Source organism: Oratosquilla oratoria, chromosome 6 (assembly GCF_046742065.1).
Source record: "Oratosquilla oratoria isolate Oo_2021 chromosome 6, ASM4674206v1, whole genome shotgun sequence".
NCBI lineage: Eukaryota > Metazoa > Arthropoda > Malacostraca > Stomatopoda > Squillidae > Oratosquilla > Oratosquilla oratoria.
Window position 1 is genome coordinate 42340589 of NC_134782.1, and position 22138 is coordinate 42362726.

Sequence of the window (22138 nt, forward strand, 5' to 3'; positions counted from 1 at the left end):
TTTTTTCTAGTATCTCAATTCCATGTTCTCTCTTGACTAAATTTGTCTTTGGTGTTTAATGTGACCGAGTTCGAGTTGAAGATGGCGAAGTTTTGTAAAGGACATTTTTCATCATTGAGGTCGATTGAGGTCGGGCACTAACTCCCATTTTCTTTTTCTCTTTTTTAATTTTTGTTCTTCGTCTTCTTTAATCTTCAACACTCGCCTGCTTCTCCTCTTCCTCTTTTTCCCTCCACCTCCTCCTCCTCTTCCTCTTTTTTCTCCTCCCCCCTCCTCCTCTTCCTCCTCTTTTTTCTCCTCCCCCTCCTTCTTCTTCTTCTTCTTCTTCACCTCCTGTTCCTACTTCTCTCTTTCCTCCTCCTCCTCCTCTTCCTCCTCCACCGCCTCTTCATAATTCTTTCTTTCCTCTTTCCTCCTCCTCCTCTTCCTACTTCTCCTCTTCCTCCTTCTTCTCCTTCTCATCCCTCTCCTCCTCCACCTCCTGTCTTTCCTCATCCTCATCCTTCACCCCCTCTTCCTATTTCTCTCTTTCCTCCTTCCTCCTTCTCCTCCTTCTCGATCATCTCCACCTCATCTTCCCACCTCTCTCTTTATTCTTTCCTCCTTCTCTTCCTCTTCCTACTTCTCTTTCCTTCTCCTCCTCTTCCTATTTCGCTTTCCTCTTTCCTCCTCTTCCTACTCCTGATTCTTCTCTTTGTCCTCCTCTTCCTGTTCCCCCTCCTTCTCTTCCTTCTCCTCCGCCTCTTCCTCGTCCTCCTCGTCCTCCACCCTCTCTTCCTCCTCGTACTAGTCATCCTCCTCTTGCTCTTCCTCCTTTTCTTCCTCCAACTCCTCCTCCACCTCCTCCTCTTCCATGTCCTCCTCGTCCCCGTCCTACTTCTTGGGATCATTTGGACTTAAAAAAGTGGCCTGACCTCGTTTTGGCTCCGCTCCTGACGACGACGACGACGACGACGAAAACCGAGAGCGACACAAGATTGACGTCCCCAGACAAGGCTACGAAAAAAGAGATTTTTTTATCGTAGTTAGGCCTGAGTCGGACCAAGCCAATTAATAGTAAGATAATTAGCAGTGTGCCAGTGCCATTGTTGAGTGTCATAGGAGTGCCTCTCTTTCTCTCTCTCTCTCTCTTTCTCTGTCTCTCTCTCTCTCCTCTCTCTCTCTCTCTCTCTCTCTCTCTCTCTCTCTCTCTCTCTCTCTCTCTCTCTCTTAGGGATGGGTGACCCAGTGGCTAGCACGACCGACCGGTGTGTCTTTAGGTCGGTTTTCGTATCTTCTTTGCACGTGATTACGACCGTGAGGTATTTAGCCAAAGTTGTATTTCAATATGGGCCACCGGTCTATCTCTTTCTCTCTCTCTCTCTCTCTCTCTCCTTTCTCTCTTTCTGTGTATATGTGTATATAGAATTGTAATTAATAAAATCGGCTGATGGCATGCATACCAAACCCCTAAAGAAAGAAGATAAAGATAAAAGTCAATAGTCTGGCTGTTTTGTTTTTTCTTCTTCCTCTTCTCCTCTTCCTGCAGTCCTTATATCCTTTCTTTCATTCCTCCTTGTCCTCTTTCTTCCTATCTTCATTGTCTTCCTTTATTTTTCTTTTATTCTCTCTCGCTCGTTTCAGCGTGTTGTAAAGCGCGAGAGGCGGAAAGGGGGCTGCGGGGGGCTTTGAGAAGGGGCTGGGACAATAGAGTGGAACGAAGGAGAGGCTGTAAAATTGACTGAGTTGTGGATTGGGGGCTGTCGAGGGGCTGGGGGGGGGATTGGAGGAAGGTGGCTGGGAGGGGGCTTTGGAAGAAGAGGTTGGGGGCTTGAAGGAGGCTGGGGGGCTTAAGGAAAGTCTCCTGAGTTGGACCCAGTCGATGTTTTTGGGTTTGGCCTGTAGATATGTACACACACGCGTGCGCGCACGCACACACCACACACACACACACACACACACACACACACACACATTCACATTCACACACGTTAACGAAAAGGCGTAAACTGGGTTTAATGGTAGTTAAGATTCTTGTCAGTTAATGAACGAGGCTTACTTGCTTCGGGTCAGGTCACGCAGGTCAGATCAGGTCGTGGTGACCTGAAAGAAATCACCCGGCGATTGCCAGAATAAACACATTAATGCTTCCTTCATCCAGTCATTTAATTATCTATTTATTCATTTATCTATTTATAAGCAAGGATCATAAAAGATCAAGTAAAGAAGACATTAAATATTTAAAAATAGTAAGAAATAAAAGATAAATTTACATAATTATTCTTTCGTTTATTTTTTATAAGTACGGGTGTGGTGATTGGTTTGGCATCACCACGTTGTATTGGTGATGATACTAGAAAGTGTGATACTAGTTGGTACTAGTTTTTAATCATCGCACGCTGGCGTCGCGTCGCGGGCGTGGGTGGCCCCTTCTCGAGAGGAGCAAAACCATAACAAAATTGAATTTGTGCTAAGGTAAGGCCTTTTCTAAAAGCCCGGCTGAAAACCCTCTTCGGAGGACCACAAAACATCTATGACACCAGCGACCCCTTACTGCAATATGATTGGTCAAATGTGTTTTGTCCATAGTCAATCATGTAAATCCTAAGAGGAGAAATACAGCCCTAGAGGGAGGTGCCTAACAGTACCGAGGTATCCTTAAGGTTTGAAGGTCTTGAGTCTTGAGGCACCTGCTTCAATTATCAGTCTAAGTTAAGACTGCGACTCGGGGAACCATATCGAAGGTCTGTATCTAAATAGTAACACTATCTAAATATAAAGTCCAGCCTCCCACACCCTGTACACTCAGTTACACTATTAATTGCAAATACTATAACAACAAATAAAAGTCATAGATAGGAGAATTTAGTCTCATTCAACACCATTTTGAGAGATGATAATTTGAGATACTAAAACTATTCATACACTTGTTCGTACTTCCCTGACCGTTATAACCATTTTGGCCACAGCTACCACTTAACTTTATATACGTAATCAGGGGAACACGACATGGGTTATGAATTATCAGATAAGAAATTAATTGTAGATTTACTTATATATTTATTTACTTATTTATTTATATATTTATTTATTCATTTAATTTTGATAAGCAAGTGTTCATCAAGTAAGAGAATGATTAATTTGAAAGATAAGAAATAAATTAGTTATTGTTAGATTTATTTATTTATTTGTAGAATTGTTTAATTTTGACGTACACACAAAACATCAAGTGAACAAGAGAATAAATAATGAAAAATAATTGAAAATAAATAAAGATAAACACGTAATTGAAGCAACCGGCGAGAGAAAATAATGATGACGTAAGTGATGTAACAGTGACGTCACAAACGAACCGGTGATGTGTCACTAACCCCCCCCCAGTTCAATAACATCGCTTAACGTTAGCCAGAATAGAATATATGAATGACATCTTGTGTGAGCGAAGATTGAAAAATGTGTAGGTGTGTGTGTGTGTGTGTGTGTACGAGTGTGACTGTGTGCGCGCGCGTGTTGATTTGTTTACATAGGAACAAGTAACGAGATGATAACAATAGTAATAGTTACACTAACGCGGCCATTAAGAGTGATTAGTGATGATTAGATATCTGATAAGAATATAAATCGCCATCCACTTGTTCATTATCATTATCTTTCATGTGTGTGTGTGTGTGTGTGTGTGTGTGTGTGTGTGTGTGTGTGTGTGTGTGTGTGTGACATATATTCGTGTGCCAGTATACCTCTTGATGTCCTCTGTCTGTCTGTCTGTCTGTCTGTGCTTTCAGTCACTAAAGTCTGTCTGTCTGTGCTTTCAGTCACCAAAGTCTGTTTGTGTCTTCGTCAAGCCCTCTAGAGGCACTTCAGGATCTCCTGAAGAAGGCGCTGAAGGCGAAGAAAAGATCCCAGGAGAGAGGGAAGTGGAAGCGGAAGAACACGAGGAGGAGGAGGAGGAAGAGGAAGAGAGTGAGGAGGAAGTGGATTAAGAGGAGAAGGATGATGGTGTGGTTGTGTACAGGAGGGTGAGGAAGAAGAAGAAGAAGAAGAAGAGAAGGAGGAGGAAGGAGAGGAGATGAATGAATGGATGAAGGAAGAAGTGGATGTGGATGAAGAGAAGATTGATGGTGTGGAGGTAGAGGAAGAGGAGGAGGAGAAGAGAAGAATGACCGGATGGAGGACGAAGAATGGTAAGAGGTGAAAAAGAAGAGGAAGAGAGAGAAGAGGAGGAGGGCAAAGGTGAGAAAGAAGAAGAGGAGGAGGGCAAAGGTGCGAAAGAAGAAGAGGGAGAGGAGAAGAATTGGTAGTTGGAGGAAGAGGAGGAGGGAGAGGAGGAGAATGACTGGATGGAGAAGGAAGAGGAGGAGGGAGAGGAGAAGAATTGCTAGTTGGAGGAAGAGGAAGAAGAGGAGGGGAATGACTGGATGGAGGAGGAGGAGGAGGGAGAGGGAGGAAAAGAATGACTGGATGGAGAAGGAAGAGGGAGGAGAAGTGGTAGGTGGAGAAAGAGGAGGAAGAAGAGTAGGAGGAGAATGACTGGATGGAGGAGGAGGTGGAGGAAGAGGAGGAGTAGGGAGAGGGAGGAAAAGAATGACTGGATGGAGAAGGAAGAGGAGGAAGAAGAAAAAGAAGAAGATAACGAGAAGGAATTGGGTGAGGATGTGGACGGCATTAGGTCGAGAGGAGTGTGATGGAGGACCGTCCTCCATTAGGAGGAGGAGGATGGAGGGAGGAGGAGGACATCGAAGACGCCGCCGTCAGGCAGGCCATAGAGAAGCGAAAGGAGGAACACAAAGGAAGAACAAACAACAGCAGGCCTACTGGCCCTAACGAGGCTGTTTGTGTTTACTATACTAAGCTATAGTTAAGAAAAGAAGGTAACTAGGTGACAGAAGATGAACTAACACTACTGCTACCACTATCCTATCCAATTACAATTGATTGCCGGGCTGTCAAATCTTTTATTGCAAGGGATAATATTTTATTTGCGGATTAGAGTCTAAGTAGTAGGAGGAAGAGAAGGAAGAGTAGAATGAGGAGTAGGAGGAGGAAGGGAGCGAAGGAGGACGAAGAAGAAAAGGAGGAGGAGGAGGAAGGAAGCGAAGGGGGCAGTTGTGGACATCGCCAGTCAGGTCCTGCAGAAGCGGAAGGAGGAGGAGGAGGAAGAGGAGGTTGGATTGCCCCGACGGCCGGGGGAGGGGGGGGGTGAGGCGACTTGGCGCGTATCTCCGGCTTCTCAGTGTCGGACGTGTGGGAGAAGAGGAGGAGGAGGAGGAGGAAAGTAGAAGAGTTGGAGGGAAGAAGAGCAGGAGGAGAAAGGAGAAAGGGAGGAATAGGAGGAGGAGGAGGGGAATAGAAGAGTTGGAGTGAAGAAGAGGAGGAGGAGGAGGAGGTTCTTGATGGCACTGTGTTCTTGCTGTGGCATTGGGGCTGGCACTTCTTTGTGTGTGTGTGTGTGTGTGTGTGTGTGTGATTTACTTGTGATACACAGGATAAGAGCTATGCTTGTGGTATACCGTCTGTTTCCCTTATAAATTATTAAACTTTTAAGTTTATTTGGTTTTGTCCTGGATTTATTGATTAATCAATTTGTTTGTTTGTTTGTTTGTTTGCATAATTTGTTCTACAAAGTAATACGTCAATATGTATGTGTGATTCGCCATGGTCTTTGGATCACGTGTTGGACTCGTGATCGACAGCTATTTCTCTCCCGGAAGAGAGCTCAGAGCTCGTATATGACCGATCTATGGGTAATGCTGTGACATTACGCGCACACACACACACACACACCCAACTCCCCGCCCACGAGAATTGGAGGAAAACCCCGCAGCGCAGCGATATTGAAATTATTTCAGACCTGGGTGGGATTCGAACCCAGACCTCCGTAGTTGCAGCCAAGAACTCTTACCAACTGCGTCACAATGTGTGTGTGTGTGCGTGTGCGTGTGTGTGTACCATCTCTTCAACGCCCAGAGGTCCAAAGAGCTGAGTAAAATCGCCTGACGGCAACCTAGAGAAATTTTGATAATTTTTCTGAGATTAATGGAGGAAGAGGGGAGAGGTGAGCGAGAGAAGAGAAGGGAGAGGAGGAGGAGGAGGAGGAGAGGAGTAGTTGGGGAGGATGGGGGAGAACCCGGAGGAAGAGGGGAAAAAGGGAAAGGAGGGGAACAAAGGAAAAGGGAGGAGGAGGAGGAGGAGGGAGGAAGAGGAGGAGGAGGAGAAGCGAACGATTACCTTTTACGACGGTGGAGGGATTTGGAGCGTGAGAGAAGCTGGAGGAGGAGGAGGAGGAAGAAGAGGAGGTTTTCTTGTTTCTATGGGAAGAAGTCCAGAGAGGTCAGTAACCTAGAATGGGGGGAAGAGAAAAGAAGAAGAAGAAGAAGAAGAAGAAAAATATAAAAGAAAAAAGAATGTAACTTTAGTTCAATTGAACACATAATAGGAAGGAGTTTCGAGATCGGGTTCATTGTGTCGGAGGTGCAGTCGGAGAGCGGAGACCTGGAGGAGAGGAGGAGGAGGAGGAGGAGGAGGAGGAGGAGGAGGAGGAGGAGGAGGAAGTAATGAACGAGGAGGAAGGAAGGAACGAGGAAGTAGAGTATGGGGAGCAGGAAAGAATGAATAAGGAAGAAAAGGAGGAGGAGGAGGAAGTAATGAACGAGGGAGAAGAGTAGGGGGAGTAGGACTGAATGAATGAGGAAGAAGAGGAGGAGGAGGAGGAGGAAGTAATGAACGAGGAGGAAGAAGGGACGAGTAGGATGAAAAGGAAGGAATAAGAAGAAAAAGAGGAAGGGACGAATAGGATGAAATCCATAAGGAACGAGGAGGAAGAAGAAGAAAGGGGAGGGACGAGTAGGATAAAGAGGAAGAAGAAACGAGGATGAGGAGGAAGGAAGGAACGAGCGAGGAAGAGGAGGAAGAGGATTAAGAAAGGAGGAGGAGGAGGGAGAGAGTAAGGTTGAGTTAAAGTTTATTATTATTATTATTATTATTATTATTATTATTATTATTATTATTGATAATAATAATAATAATAATGATGGTGATTTCTAATCCCCTCCCTCCTCCCTCCCACCTCCCCAAGAGGATTTGTAGTATTTTGTTCTGGTGAAGCTAGACAGCTGTCTGGGGGAGGGGGATTGGGAGGATGGCGGGGGCAATAAATTGAAAAAAATAGAAACGACGGAGAATTGTTGTCATTGGAGGGAGTGTGTGGGAGGAGGAGGGAAGAGAGGAGAAAGAGAGAGAGAACCGGTAACGAGAGAAGCAGAAAGCTCTCTTTTGCAATTCCTTTGCGAGATGACCAAGAAAAAGAGGAGGAGGAGGAGGAGGAAGGACGTATGTTGGTCATAGTGGTGTAGGAAGGGGAGGAGAAGACGAAGAGGAGGAGGAGGAGGAGAAGACGAAGAAAGAGGAGATGAGGGAGTGGGAGGGGAGGAAGAGGCTATGTTGATTATGGTGCTGCTGATGTGGGAAGAGGAGGAGAAGACGAAGAAAAATACATTCAGTAAATTAGGGCAAGTGTATCAGGATAATTAGGAGAGGCCCCCCCCCTTCCCCCTTGTTTTTTAATATTTTGTATATTATTATTTTGTATTATTAATTATATTATTACATATTGTTATTATTATTATAATTACTTTTTATTAATATTATTATATATATATTATTATTATTATTATTATTTATGTTTTTATTGTTATTAATCATTGTTATTCATTATTATTATCTATTATCATTATTATTGTTATTATTATTTTTAGTTATTATTATTATGTTATTATTATTATCATTATTTGTACTAATAAATTCATTAGAACCAAGACCGTGTATGAGTCGTTGGTGTATAGATAAAATAATCAAAATACGGAGACTGACATAAAAAAATTAATAAGACAAAATGTCCGTGTGCATTAAAGGGCGCCAGTTGATTTTATTTCTTAGGCTTCCCTAACCCTCACGACTGCGCCGACCTCTGCCACGTCACTCCTGCAAACTTTTCCATCTGGGGGTCCTTCGGTAGAATAAGATCGCCTGACGGACGCCAGAATCGATGTAAGAGTTGATAAAAGTGGAGAGTTGAAGGGGACAGCTCAGGCTAGTGTTGGTGCAGCAACTGGATGACTCGAGAGGAACTTTTTTTTTTTTTTTTTTTTTTACATTTAGCAGATGCAGCAGTCAGACTTAAAGTCGACATCACAACCAAACATAAATTGACGAAAACAACAACAATCATAATAATAACAACAATAAATATTTAATAATGATAGTAATAATAATATGATAACAGTAATAATGATATTAATGATTATAATAGTAACGATAATAAATTATAATAATTGTTCTCAGCGTGGCCTTCATCTCTCATCTAGAACAGAAACCTCGAAACGCTTGTTAAAGGTTTCTGTAATGATTCATTGAAAGAGAAATAATTTGAAACAATTGAGGCGACGGAGGAAGGAGAGGAGGAGGAGGAGGAGGAAAAGTGGAGATAAGAAATAAAAGAAATAAGAAGAAGGAAATGAAAATGGAAAAAGACGAAGATAGAAGGGGGGAATAGGACGGACAACGTGTGGTACTGGACACAGCCTAGGAGGCCACAAGAGAGAAGAGGAGGTGGAGGAAGAGGAGGAGGAGGAGGTGTGCTCTGCTGGGTGTACATCCGCTCCTAGAAGGACGAGGAGGAGGAGGAGAAGAAAGAAAGCACTGAGTCGGAAACGTATGTACTATGTCCTTGTTATGGACTCCTCCTCCTCTTCATCCTCTCCTCTTCTCCATCTCTCTTTCTCCTCTCCTCTCCTCCTCTTCTGCTCTTCTTCCCGTCCTCCTCTTCCTCCTGTCCTCTTCCTCCTCCTCCTCCTCCTCCTCTCCTCATACTCCCCTCCACCTCCATATTCTCCTGTCCTCCTCTTCACCTCATACTCTCCTCCTCTTCCTCTCCTCTCCTCTTCTCCACTTCCATATCCTCTTGTATGTCCTCCTCTTTTCCTCTACCTCCCCCTCCTCCTCCTCCTCATTCTCTCCTCGTCTCCTCCATATCCTCCTGTATGTCCTCCTATCCTCCTGTTACTTTTCTTACTTCTCTTCCTCCTATTCTTTTTCACAGTGCTGTAAATCTTTGTGTTCCCTATCGTGAGAGGTGCCCGGCAACAAATAAACCAAAGTGGTGGAATAGGGAAATTAGTAACAACCCCTCTCGTAAAAAGCGTGCCTACAAAAAATATTTATCAACTAAAAGCCAAGACGATAAACTAACACTAGACAGAATTCACCGCGAAACTAAAGCACTGATAAATCATAGTGAGAAAAATCTCGAAGAGTATATTGCTGAGGCAAGCAAATCGAACCCAAAATAATTCTATAATTATGCGAATAAGAAGAAACCGCATACCTGCGGCATTGGACCACTATACAACGATGAAGGTAAACATACAGACGATGAAAATGAGATGGCCTCAATTCTTAATAAAAAAAAATTCATCAGTCTTCACAGACGAGGATTGCTGAGTGTATCAGCCACCAGAACATAAAATGTCCCAAAACGTCTTAAATAAACTCATAATTACCGGAAGTGATGTCGTACAAGCAATTGATAAACTCAAGATAAATAAAGCCCCGGGACCCGACAAAATTTCACTTAGAACTCTGCGAGGAGTGAAAAATCACAACAGTAAACCCTTGTGCATCCTATTCAACAAATCTTTAACACTTGGCAAAGCCCCATCAGATTGGAAATGTGCTAACGTAACACTAGTATCCATGAAAGGGGCAAATCACAACCAGGCAACTACAGACCGATTAGCCCGACTTCGATTGTGTGTAAACTGCTAGAGACCATCATTCGCGACAGTGTAGTGAAATTTCTAGAAGAAAATATAATTGTGAAAGATTCACAACATGGCTTCCGTAGCAAACGCTCATGTTTAACTAATCTCCTCGACTTCTTTCATGACGTCTTTAGCAAATACGAGGAATGTAGATCTGTTGATATAATTTATCTAGATTTTCAGAAGGCATTCGATAAAGTTCCTCATAAACGATTGCTCGACAAATTAAAAACACAGTATTTCTGGTAATATCCACAACTGGATTAAAGATTGGCTCTCTGAACGAAAACAGAGGGTTGTAATTAACAGGGCATCATCTAGTTGGCTCGACGTTAAAAGTGGTGTACCTCAAGGATCAGTTCTGGGACCCGTCTTGTTCTTAATATATGTAAATGATGTAGACGACGGCCTCCCCTGCAAAGTATCAAAATTTGCTGATGACACAAAAATCATCGGTAAATAACAACCACCAAAGAGAAAGAAACTCTGATATCCGATCTAGACAGATTATCAAGCTAGGCTAGCAAGTGGCAAATGAAATTTAATGTTAACAAATGTAAAGTCATGCACATTGGAAGTAACAATGATCACATCCAATACCAGATGAATGGCGTAATACTGGACTCAGTAACTAAAGAAAAAGATCTAGGAGTTTTAATATCAAATGACTTGAAGCCAAGTCAGCATTGCTCAGAAGTTGTTAAAACAGCAAATAAATTGGTTGGCTTCATCGGAAGAGTCTTCGAAAATAAATCAGAAAAAATATTGCTAAACCTTTATAATTCCTTGGTCCGTCCCCATCTCGAATACTGTGTACAATTTTGGTCCCCATAATACCAGAAAGATAATAATCTAGAAAAAGTGCAACGAAGAATGACCAAATTCAACCAAGGCTGAGAAATCTGCCGTATGAAGAACGACTTAAAATTTAAATTTATTCTCACTTTCAAAAAGGAGAATGCGAGGAGACTTAATCGAGGTTTTTAAAATGTTCAAAGGCTTTGACATCAGTATCGAAGATTACTTATTAGACCAATGAAATACAAGACATCACGATTTTAAGGTAATTGGAAAAATATTTTTTTTCGAATGAAAGTAAGAATTTCTTCTTTAACCGGGTTGTTAATGCGTGGAATTCGCTACCTTCCACTGTCGTTGAAAGTAACACAATAACAACATTTAAAAATCTACTAGATAAATACTTAGACTCTAATCCGTAAATTAAATATCATCCCTTGCAATAAAAGATCTGACAGCAGGGGCAATTAATTGAAATTGGATAGGATAGTGGTAGCAGTAGTGTTAGTTCATCTTCTATCGCCTAGTTACCCCGTTTTCTTTACTGTAGCTTAGTATAGTAAACACAAACACCCTCGTTAGGGCCAGTAGGCCTGCTGTTGTTTGTTCTTCCTTTGTGTTCCTCTGTGTTTCTCCTAATGTCCTCCTCCTCCTCCTCCTCTTTCTCTTACTTTCCTCATCACTACTCATCCTCTTCTCCACTCCTCCTTTTCTTTCTCTTTCTCTTCTTGCTGTCCTCCTCCTCTTCCTCTCCTCTTCATTCCTCCTCTTCATTCCTCCTCCTCTTTCTCTTCCTCTCCTCCTCTTCCCCACTCTTTTTCTTTTTCTTTCTCTTCTTCATATCCTCCTCTCCTCCTCTTCTCTTTTCCTCCTCCTCATGTTGTTTCTCCTTCTCCTCCTCCTCTTGTTGTTTCCCCTTCTCCTCCTCCCCCTCCTCTTCCTCTCTTTTATTCCACCTCCTCCTCTCTTTTATTCCACCTCCTCTTTCTCATCACTCCTCCTCCTCTCTTTTATTCCACCTCCTCTTTCTCATCACTCCTCCTCCTCTTCCTCCTCCTCCTCCACCTCCTCGTAATTCAGTTTCAGCCAGTGCTTCTCTCACTCCTCCTCCTCCTCCTCCTCTTCCTCGTAATTCACTTTCACCCATTACTTCTCTCTCCTTATTTTCCTCTCCCTGTCCCTCTCTTCTTTCTCCACTTTTCTCTTTCCTCTTTCTCTACCTCTTCCCCTCCACCCTCTTCCCCTCCACCCTCTTTCCCTCCATCCTCCTCTCTTCTTCCTCCTTCTTTCCTTACCCTCGCCATTCTCTCCTCTTATTCCTCCTTCTTATCTCCCTCCTCTTCTTCCTCTTCCCCTTCCCCTCTTCCTCCTCCCCTCCTTCCCCACTTCCTCCTCCTCCTCCTCCTGGCCCTCCTCCTCTTTCACCTCCCCCACCGTGACCCAGTGCCATTGCCTGGTCCTCCTCCTGTCGTTCTTGTCGTCGTCGTTGTGTCCCTCGAAGTTGCTTTCTTGTTTGTATTCCGCACGCAAGCTTTCATTTAAAACTTGAGTACCTCGTCCTCCTCTACATCCTCCTCCTCCTCCTCCTCCTCCTCCTCCTCTTCTTCTTCCTCCTCCTCCTTAGGTTCTTGTTCATTTCCGTCTAATATTTTTGTTATTTCCAATTTTCCTTCTTCGTTTGTTACGTTATAGATATCAAAAGTATCTATATATTTATTTGTTCTCTCTCTCTCTCTCTCTCTCTCTCTCTCTCTCTCTCTCTCTCTCCCACTCTCTCTCTCTCCCCCTCCCCCTCTCTCTCTCTCTTTATATATTTATTTTTATTATTATCATTATTATTATTTTATTATTATTGTTATTTTATTATTATCGTTATTATTCATTAATCTTATTTTATTATTATTATTTATGTTATTATAATTATTATTATTATTATTATTATTATTATTATTATTATTACCTCTTACCCCACCATACCCTACATGGTATTTTAAAATTAATTTGAACAAACGCTCCCCCTACAGACACACACACACACACACACACACACAATTTTTTTCATATGAATAAAACCGGCTGTCGACACCTTTGCCACAAGAAGGGCATGGTGACGGGGCTCAAAGGCTTGTTCGCTTGTCAAGCCCCAAATACGTTTTCTCTCTCTTTTTCTCTCTTTTTTCTCACCTCTACGTTTTAGCTCTCTTTTTCTCTCGCACCTACGATTTTTTCTCTTTTTATCTCTCACCTCTCCGTTTCCTCTCTTTTTTTCTCACACCTCTCTACGTTTTTCTCTTTTTCCTTCGCCTCTATACGTTTGCTCTCTTTTTCTCTCACCTCTCTCCGTTTCCCCTCTTTTTCGCCCTCACCTCCCTCCGTTCTCTCTCTCTCTCTCTTTTCTCTCACTCTTCCCCTCGTTTCCTCCCGTTCTCCCGCCTCGGCTTATCTCCCCTCGTCTCCCATTATCTCCCCTTCCTCTGTCTTTCCCCTTCCTCTCTTACCTCCCCCCTCCCTCTCTCTCTCTCTCACATTTTCTCTTCTCTTTTCTCTCTTGCATCTCAATTCGTTTGTATATTCCTTCCTCGTTTACTCCTTACCTTCTCTCTCTCCCCCCCTCTCTCTATCTCTCTCTCTATCTCTCTGTCTGTCTTGTCTCTATGTACACGTGTCAGTTTAAATGAATATTAATGAATAACAAATGTATATATTGTGTATATTTATACTGTACATACGTTATCTGTTATCTGAAACATTTATATAATGTAAAATCATTGTGTGTGTGTGTGTGTGTGTTTGTTTGTGTGTGTGTGTTGTCTTCATGTACATTTAAATATGAAATGATTGGAAATAGGTGCGCATAACACATTTATCATTACCTCCTACCATCACCACCAACACCTACTAACATCACCTACCATCACCTACCATGAACACCTACCATCTACTACCAACCAACATCAACCAACATCACCTACCACCACCATCACCACCTACCACATACCACACCTACCTCCATCACCATCTACCAACATCACCTACCACCACCACCACCTACCACATACCACCACCTGCCACAATCCATTCTGCCTTGTCATGCATCACGGGAGTGAGTGTGGGCGCGCGCGCGTGCGTGCGTGCACGGCCGCCGGGTCAGGTCGATGTGGGTCAACTCGATGCTGCTGCTGCTGCTGCTGCTGCTGGACTCCGAGTTAGTTGAACCAAGTTTGTTCTCTTCCTAACTTGTGCAACATTCGCTTAGTTTTTTTCTTCTTCTATTTTCGGTTTCCACGTTTCTCTCCGTTTATCATGAAGAGGGGTGCTGTGTGTATGCACACACACACACACACACACACACACACACACACACACACACATCTGAGGAGTTGATTGTTGTGTTGTTGTTGTTTTTCAATTTGAGTGCGTATTCTTTTGTGCACGAGTATAATATATATATATATATATATATATATATATATATATATATATATATCCTGAGGAGTTGATTGTTGTGTACATTTTTTATTTTGAGTGTGTACTCTTTTGTGCATATGTAATATATATACATATATATGTTTAATATATATATATATATATATATATATATATATCCTGAGGAGTTGATTGTTGTGTACATTTTTCAATTTGAGTGTGCATTCTTTTGTGTTTGTATATATATAGCAAATACAGTGTTTAGGAAGAAAGTCAGGCATAAATACACATGGGAGAGAGTGGTGGTTAGAATGGTGGCAGATAGAGCATTATTGGACTACAGTGGTGACCAGGAGTATGGTAGGAAGAGTTAAGGATGTACAGCTGCACAGAAAACTATCGTTAGTAAATCACGCTAATCATTTTGACACAAAACAACGAAACTATTTGAGACAAGTTGAAGTCTCCATCGGAAATAAGATTATCATGTCATAGTGAATCCATATGAACTCCGGAACTATTATTCAATTCATATTCATTCAGAAGGAATTCGAACAATTCGAACCCCAGAAATACCAACCCTTCGGTATCATAAGGTTATGTTCATTAGCGAATGTTTCGACACCCCTACTAACGATAGTTTTCTGTGTAGCTGTACATGTTCTAAGGGAAGAGAGTGGGGGAATATCAGATCATTTTCTGGTGGAAGGTAAATTGAGAGTGAAGAATAGGTGGAGAAAGAGGAAAAGTGCAGAAGGTAGGGAGGTACTTAGAGTGAACTGCTTAAATGAGGAAGAAAAGGAGTTTGAGTATAAGAAGAAGCTGAGAGAGGAGTGGGAGGGAGTGAAGGATAGAGTAGAACTAGGAGTGGAGGAGCAATGGGGATGGTTCAAGGAGGGAGTCATAAGGTGTCATAAGATGGAGGGCGGGAGGAAATAGAAGGAAGGGTAGTGAGTGGTGGGATGAGGAAGCAAAGAAGGGTGTAGAAGAGAAGCAGGCTTTCATAGATTGGCTATAAATTAGGACGAGGGAATCGTATGAGAGGTACAAAGTAAAGAGAAGGGAAGTTAAGCATAGAATAAAGGAAGCAAAGAGGAGAGCAGATGTGAAATAGGGTAAGAGTATGACAGAAATTTTGAAAGTAATAAAAAGATGTTTTGGAAAGAAATTAAAAGAGGAAGAGGAGGCGAATCAAGTAGAGAAGAAAAGGTAAAAGGTGCAGATGGAGAGATGATAATGGAAGAGAAGGCAGCGAGAGGAAGGTGGGCAGAGTATTTTAGGGAGTTGCTAAATGTGAAGGAGGATAGGGAGGGGAATGCAGTTGCAGTGGGAAGCGCTAAGAAAATGAGAGTGATGAGTGAGGAAAATGGAGGAGAAATAGGGAAAGATGAAGTGAAAGCAGCTGTTAAGATGATGAGAGCAGGTAAGGCACCTGGGTTGGATGAATGCCATGCAGAATGTCTGGTGAGGTTATTTAATGTTTGTTTAAGAGAGGGTAGAGTGCCGGAGGACTGGAGGAGTGCCTGTATAGTTTCGCTTTACAAGGGAAAGGGGGACAAGTGTGAGTGTAGTAGTTTCAGAGGGATCAGCTTGTTGAGTGTAGTTGGGAAGGCTTATGGGAAGGTCTTGATTGAGAGGATTAGGAGAGGAACAGAGGGAGTAATTAGTGAGGAACAGTGTGGTTTTAGGACAGGTAGGGGTTGTGTAGGTCAGATTTTTGTGGTAAGACAGATATGTGAGAAAGCTATAGGAAAAGGTAAGGCTATTTTTGGGCTTTTATGGATCTGGAAAAGGCTTACGACAGGGTAGACAGGAAGGCTTTGTGGGAGGTACTGCAGATATATGGGATAGGAGGAAAGCTGTTAAGAGCAGTCAAGAGTTTGTACAAGAGTAGTAGAGCTTGTGTTATGATTAGAAATGGAGAGAGTGAATGGTTTGAGGTAAAGGTGGGACTTCGTCAGGGATGTGTTATGTCGCCCTGGCTGTTCAATCTATACATGGATGGGGTGGTGCGAGAGGTGAATGCAAGGGTGGTGGGTCAGGGGTTGGAGATGGTTAAATAAAATGGAGAAAAGTAGGAGGTGAACCAGTTGTTGTTTGCTGACGACACTGCGCTTGTAGCAGGATCAGAGGAGGGATTGAGGAAGTTAGTGATAGAGTTTGAGAAGGTGTGTGAAAGAAGGAAGCTGAAGATAAATGTGGGCAAAAGTAAGGTGATGAGATGTACAAGGGGAGAGAGTGACAGCAGGCTGGAAATGAGCATTAAGGGAGAGAGACTGGAGGAAGTGGATAGTTTTAGATACTTGGGTGCGAATGTGGCAGGAAAGGGAGGAGTGGGGGTGGAGGTAGAATGTAGATTGAGAGAAGCGAGTAAATGCCTTGGTGGATTAAAAAGTGTAATGAGAAATAGACATCTGGGAATGGATGCTAAGAGGAGGTTATATGAAGGAGTGATTGTGCCAACAGCACTGTACGGGGCAGAAACATGGAACATAAGAGAGGAAGAGAGAAGGAGTTTAAATGTGTTTGAGATGAAATGTCTGAGAAGTATGATAGGGGTTACTAGGCTAGATAGAGTGAGAAATGAGGAGAACAGGGGTGGAAAGGGAGCTGGGAGATAGGGTTGATGAAAGAGTATTAGTATGGTTTGGACACATGAAAAGAATGAGTGAAGAAAGACTAGTAAAAGAGGTGTGGAAGGCAGAGGTGGAAGGAGCGAATATGAGGGGGCGTCCTAGGATGAGGTGAAAGGGGCATTACAAAAGAGAGGAATGTCTGTTGAGGAAGGACGGGAGAGGACAGAAGATAGGAGTGAGTGGAGAAGGGTTGTGTATGGATGATGCTGTGATGCATGAGGGGGAGTGGGTGGGGGATGTGGGGTGAGGAAGTATGTATGAGAAAAAATTTGTCGCAGTCCGAAGGGATTTCTCCCCGTCTTCTCCTTTTCTGCATGAGGGGACGGAGAGGGGAGGTCGCCGAATTAATGAAGTGGCCTTGCTGTGGATGTGCTGTGTCTTGCGACACTGCTTCTGACCCAGGGCAGTGGACAGGATGCAGGTGTGACCCGTCATCCAGGAGGTACCACGATAAGTGGGAGGGAGGAGGGTGGAGGGGAGTGGAATATTTAGGGAATGGAATGGGTGTGAGTGGTTCCTATGCATTTTTCTTTTTGGTTACCCCCCGTGTAACGGTGTAAGGGAAAAAAATCCTTTGCTATATGTATCTATATATATATATATATATATATATATATATATATATATATATATATATATATATATATATGTATGTAATGAGAAATAGACATCTGGGAATGGATGCTAAGAGGAGGTTATATGAAGGAGTGATTGTGCCAACAGCACTGTACGGGGCAGAAACATGGAACATAAGAGAGGAAGAGAGAAGGAGTTTAAATGTGTTTGAGATGAAATGTCTGAGAAGTATGATAGGGGTTACTAGGCTAGATAGAGTGAGAAATGAGAACAGGGGTGGAAAGGGAGCTGGGAGATAGGGTTGATGAAAGAGTATTAGTATGGTTACCCCCCGCGTAACGGTGTAAGGGGGAAAAATACTTTGCTATATGTATGTGTATATATATATATATATATATATATATATATATATATATATGTATGTATGTATACACACAAGTCTACTTTTAGACTTATCTTCTGGATTCAGAATAGTTCCCGCTTGTTTGAAAAACATCAAATTCTGAGGAAGAATTTCGAAGTTGCTTACCCTTTTTTGTGACAAAAATAACTCAAAATAACTTAACGACCCCCCCTCCTAAAAAAAAAAGTGCATCGAGATTTTTTAAGGATGAGTGGACACCGGGGGGGTGGGGGTGGAGGTCTCGATCGGTACCTCCTCCTCGCCGTCCCCACCCAGAACTCTATCCACAGTCGAAAAGAACCGTAACCATAAGAAAATATATAAAGCTCTTGCAATGTTGCACAGATGTAAGTCTTCATAGAGGGGAAGGAGGGGTTAGGGTGAGGAGAGGTGGCTGTAAGTCCCTCGTGCAGATTCTGCACTGACCACATGCTAGTATGCTGAGGTGGGAGGGCTGCAGGCTGGGTTTGTAATGATGTAGGCTGGCCTGCAGTGACAAAGTTAAGAAACATGTGGTAGGTCATTTGAAGACGTGTGTGTGTGTGTGTGTGTTGGGTGGGTCTACTTGAGCATGCATACATACATGTATATACACAGTGTTAGTATATTTCTCTTGTGAGATTAGAAATATTGTTTTGTAATGGATATACTAGTTATGGGAAGTTATTACTTGTTTGTGTTTTAGTGAAATTTCCTAATCATACACGGGGAAAGATTCTGAGGAAAAGGTTGAAGAGCACAACCCACTTCTGTTGATGAACGGAAGCCAAGGTCATAGCAATTGCAACTTGGTAAGTTGCACATCTGCAGGTGGAATGGCCAGAGTAAGTGGATTGGGACATCGCATGCATAGAGAGCGTCAGAAGCCTTCTTCCTCGCTCCCAATCCACTTGCCCACAGTGATGGTCTCCTCTCGGGGGAATTGGGAGGAGAGGAGGCTGAGGGAAATGAGACAGGCTTAGCGCGTTCGTTCGCGCTGGAAATGTGGGTATTTACTTTGATGGTGTTTGTCACTGGTGCCTCAGGGGATGATTAGGTGGTGTGTGGGAGATTCCTTCAGCGTCACAATATATTCATATCATGCACGTGCCGTCAGTAATTACTCCGGGTAGGCAGTTGGTGGCTTTTATGGGGTAAAATGCATTTTATACACAATAATCAGAGTAATATTCATAATTTTGTTGGATGAGGTGCATATTGTGCCCCAGAAGGGAAATGTAGCTGCTGATCTATCTTACTCATGGGAGGCACTGCCTACCTTGCCAACCTAGACGTCATATCCCTGATATATATATATATGTATATATATACACATATATATATGTGTGTATATGTATATATATATATATATATATATATATATATATATAAATTGTTGAGACATGACAAGTTGAAGAGGGTGGATAAGGGAGAAGATATAGGTCTTGGTCCGAGTTTATTCTTGACTTCTCTCGACCCAAGCTTCTTCAGAGGAACTTCACAAGGCCATAGATTATATGATATGACATATAATGATATGTGCAGTGCAATCCCGCGCTCCTTTCTTCCTCATGTCCCCTTTTTAGTGGGGTTGTCAAATCAAAACAAATACCCACTAAAGAAAAAATCGAAGTTTATGAAGACAAAATTATAAGAGAAGTTTACATGAGTTAATTGATTCCACATGAAATTGGCTTACTGCATGTATATGATTATGGCTAACACCAGGCGATTTGATTACGTAAAATGGATGGCCACATCCTCTTCTGGATTGGGTTCGAGCTTTGACCGAATAAAATTTATTGGCTTTTGCTTTGCGGCGAAATATTCTCAGCCGATGTGAGAAAAGGGAGAATCGCTGTATGGCAACATATCCAATCACCTGGAGTTATTGCCGTAAATGGGCTTAATTTTTCTCAAATCCACTGAAAACAAATTATTTAAATTGCTCTGATTGCCGTCAGATGATTTTATTCATAGAAGGAGCCGACCGTCATGCAGAGGAGTCATGTATACAAGAGGGGCGGATTAGGTGAGAGTACTGACAAGGTCGCCACCTTGTAATTTTATTCACCTCAGGCGGGGGTTGGGGGCGTGTCACGCCCAGAGGCGTCTTAAAGAGCCAGACTTGAGAGTGGGCGGGGGTGGGGGGAGGAAGCGTGGGTGGGGGGTTGGCACTGGCACCGCCCCAGTCGACATGGTGCCATCTCTACATCTCAAGGATCATGTCGCCCTCGTCATGGGTTTTAGACCTTTCACAGTGCCAGTGCTTAGGAGTGCCACTGTATCTCACCCGTTGTGTGTTTGTTCCCTCTTGTTGGTGTTGTAGCCTTTTTTGCATTCGGCGGGAGGCTGGGGACGAGGGAGGATTTGTTTGGGTGATGTATATTTGGATGTGTGTAGATTTCTTGTGTGCTAAGTATGTGGTTGTGTGTCTCTTTCTCTTTCGCTCTCTGTCTCTTCTCTCTCTCACTCCTCTCTCTCTCTCTCTCTCTCTCTCTCTCTCTCTCTCTCTCTCTCTCTCCCTTTCTTCGTCCCTCTCTCGCTTTCTATCTCTCCCTTTCCATCTCTCCCCCTATCTCTGAGTTTGTGTGTCTGTGTATATTTTAGTGTGTATTTAAAGGCGTGAACTTATCATTATTGTGTATAAATCTGCTGATAATTGCAAGTTGCTTTATTATTATTATTATTATTATTATTATTATTATATATGCTTTAATGCGTATTTCTCTCATGTATGCATATGCATACATGTATTCGTATGTGTGTGTGTGTGTGTGCGCGCGCGTGTGTGTACGGATGAGATTTCGCATTCATATAGATGCATCAGTTAATCTAAACGAGTTTTACAGGATTAAGTTAAACTCGTTCTGTTACGCCTTAAATAGATAATTGTTTTTAAATCTCAAATGCTCAGGGTGGAGATCAACCCTCGTTATGTGTATATGCATTTATGTTAGTGTGTGTATATCTTTTATTCCCAAATTGCTTTTGCCAAATTGTTATATATATGAAAAGAGTTATATCCATAGGAATTTTTTTTTCTCCTGTTAATTATACCTGGTGTGTGTTTGTGTGTGTTTGTGTGTGTGTGTGCATGTTTGTGTATTTAAAGTCTATACGATGTCAATATTGTGAAAGTAGGGAACTGAAAGACGTATATATATATAGTATGGATTGTATTTTAATCGCTTGTGTTTGTGTGTGCACGCGCGTGCGCGTGTGTGTATACACTCAAGTGTGGTAATGTTTACATGTATATAGTTTCGTGTTGTGTGCGTGTACACACAAGTTTAACAATGTGTGTGTATGTGTGCGTGTATTTGTATTTCCGTGTGTACACGCAAGTTGACCAATGTTTACATGTGTATATTTGTGTGTTGTGGGTAGTGTGCGTTTTTTCATATTTGTGTGACTCAGAGAGAACCTCCCAGTGTGTTTTCACAATTTATTGAGTCGATAACTTCTGCTCCAGCTGCGGTTAGCGCTTTTTTTGCTAAGACGCTTCCTTAGTTTTTTTCTTTCTTTCTTTTTTAATAGAACGCCTCCTTAGCGTTTTTTGCTAAGGCGGTTTGGCCGCATCTTGGGGAGCGGTTCGTCGTGAAAGTTTGATTATCACCATCGCTACTGACTTAGGCCGCAATAGGACACCATGACAGAACCAAGCAGGAGAAAAAAATATAAATATATAAAATAATGATAATGATAATAATAATGATGATAATAGTGATAATAATAAAAAGATAGCATATTTCTTATGGCAGAGAAGTAATACTGTTTACTGTATCTTACTGTTTATTTAATGTTTTACTGCTTCTGGTAATATATTATTACTGGATATTTATTTATTTATAAAGTTATATATGCATTAATCTAGATCAGTGGTTCCCAAACGAGGGGGGGGGCGCCCCCCTAGTTTGTATAATTATAGCAGTCATTACAACCCGTTTTCTATTAAGCTAGTTCTCCTTACACGTTTTGGACACGTTACCGATACCAACCACAATTTGCTAATGTTCAAACTTTTTTTTCGCTCCCTTTGAACCAAATGTTTCGTTTTTAGTTACTTAGAAAAATGTCTCTGGAATGTACTATCATTTGTTTGAGTGGCTTTCGTTATTAGAATTTAGTACAAACAGAAATTTGTTTCCCTGAACAATGCTAAGAAATAATGCAAGAATCATTTCACATGAACAAAAGAGGGAAACAAAAAGGGTAATGGAAGATAATTTGGGAACCACTGATCTAGAAGGTGATGTCCTTATATTATTTGATTTGGTTTCTATTTTACAATTATTTATTTATACTTATGTACATCTTTATTTATGAATGTGTTTATTATTTTTCTGTTGTTTGTTTTATATATTAAATCATTTCTTCTCTCTTTTCAGGTAAGCAGCGTGTTCTCTGTGGGGTGATTCCAGCAACACTCGTGGTGTTCCGTCTATCTCCATCGATCAAAGTTGGCTTTGAATTCGTTTCTGTATGTGTGAGAGAGAGCCAGAGAGAGAGAGAATGCGTCTGTG

The 22138-nt window shown here is 42.2% G+C and overlaps 1 protein-coding gene across 6 annotated transcripts in view; it reads left to right on the forward strand.

Moving 5' to 3' along the window:
• Nucleotides 1-22138, forward strand: part of LOC143026451 (uncharacterized) — a 308848-nt gene that overhangs the window by 133778 nt on the left and 152932 nt on the right. The gene's annotated exons all lie outside the window — the stretch shown is intronic.